The sequence below is a fragment of the Ovis aries genome, chromosome 1 (genome assembly GCF_016772045.2).
Source record: "Ovis aries strain OAR_USU_Benz2616 breed Rambouillet chromosome 1, ARS-UI_Ramb_v3.0, whole genome shotgun sequence".
Lineage (NCBI taxonomy): Eukaryota > Metazoa > Chordata > Mammalia > Artiodactyla > Bovidae > Ovis > Ovis aries.
This window is the reverse complement of record NC_056054.1, coordinates 163,548,306-163,550,202: the sequence shown is the minus strand read 5'-3', so window position 1 is coordinate 163,550,202 and position 1,897 is coordinate 163,548,306. Positions and strand designations below refer to the sequence as shown.

Sequence of the window (1,897 nt, the reverse complement as noted above, 5' to 3'; positions counted from 1 at the left end):
TCTCAGTTTCAATCGTTAAAGCTCTAAGGCAATGATTAGTGTGAAACCTTTGAGCATTAATCAATATAGAGTAACATCTAAACATCTAATCTATACAATTTTTTGACTTTCAATAAAGTAGTAAGTATATTAATGTATGGATGTGAGAGTTGGACTGTGAAGAAAGTTGAGTGCCAAAGAATTGATGCTTTTGAGCTGTGGTGTTGGAGAAGACTCTTGAGAGTCCCTTGGACTGTAAGGAGATCCAACCAGTCCATTCTAAAGGAGATCAGTCCTGGGTGTCCTTTGGAAGGACTGATGATAAAGCTGAAACTCCAATACTTTGGCCACCTCATGTGAAGACTTGACTCATTGGAAAAGACTCTGATGCTGGGAGGAACTGGGGGCAGGAGGATGAGGATGAGATGGCTGGATGGCATTACCAACTCAATGGACATGAGTTTGGGTGAACTCCGGGAGTTGGTGATGGACAGGAAGGCCTGGTGTGCTGCAATTCATGGGGTCGCAAAGAGTCGGACACAACTGAGCAACTGAACTGAAGTATTAATATGAGATCTAAGCATTTCTCTTTAACATTTTTTCCAGTGAATCTATGACTTTCTTATTTCTCAAACTGTAGATGACTGGATTTAACAGCGGAATTATGACCATATAAAACAGAGAGTCCATCATATTTTGATCATCTGCTTGTGCAGATCCAGGGTGCACGTACATAAAGAGAAGAGGCCCATAGTATAAACAGACAGACAGGAGATGGGCTCCACAGGTAGAGAAGGCCTTCCTTATGCCTTGTACAGACTTCTTTTTTTAAGACTGTAAGAAGAATAAGTGTGTAAGAGAAAAGAACAGTAAGAATAGTGAACACCTGTATTGACCCAGAGAAAATAAATACCATCAGAAAATTAATGGAAGGATCAGTACAGGAAATCTTAAATAATGGTACAATGTCACAGTAAAAGTGATGTATTATGTTAGAATTACAGAAGGTCAATCTCAATAAAAAAGCATTATGAAGTATGGCATGAAAAAGGCCACCTGAAAATGATGAAATTAATAGCCGGATACATAGTCTTTTGGTCATAATAACTGGGTAAAGTAATGGTTTGCATATGGCCACATAGCGATCATATGCCATTGTTGCCAGCAGAAAACATTCTGTGGTTACACTGACTGCAAAGGAAAAAAATTGTATCTTACATTCAGTGAGAGACATCATTTTGCTCTTTGCAAAGAAATTGACCAGCAACTGGGGTGTCACTGTGGATGATATCCAGGCATCCACAAAAGCCAGGTTCCCAAGGAATAAGTACATGGGAATGTGAAGGTGAGGATCATTGCAGATGAGAGCAATCAAACCAAGATTTCCCAAGATGGTGATAAGATATATCATCAAAAACAGCAGTAACAGGGGAATTTGCCATTCTGGTTGACATACGAGTCCTGTGAGAATAAATTCTGTCAGCAATGTTGCATTTTCCTTTTCCATGTCCTCACTGAGTGTTACCTGAAATGAAATGGAGAAAATGATTTTTTTTTTAAGTCACAAGGAATTTAAAACATGAAGATATGTGGAAGAGAGTTGAAATAAAGCATGCATATCAGAATGCTCTCTTAAGTTTGTTATTATCTTTGAAATGAATGAGGTCTCTTTGGTTGGAATAAAAATAAATACAATTCAAAAAATGTGAAGCAGTGAACACATTCAGAAAAATGAAAAATTCTAAATATGTGATAAATGTTTGAGCATAGAGTTGAGTGTAATAGGGAAATTCTGTCTGAAACATGGCTGTAGGTTCAGGGAAAAGAAGCTTGATGGATCTGGGTAATAAATTGAATGTCATGTGAAGGATCTTGAACACTATTCATCAGGTAATAAATATGCACTGAAAATAAGAGA

General features: G+C 37.6%; 1 pseudogene; it reads right to left on the bottom strand.

Moving 5' to 3' along the window:
* Positions 1 to 555: 555 nt before the first annotated feature.
* LOC101107253 (olfactory receptor 5H2-like) lies at positions 556 to 1,486 on the bottom strand (annotated as a pseudogene).
* Positions 1,487 to 1,897: the final 411 nt, after the last annotated feature.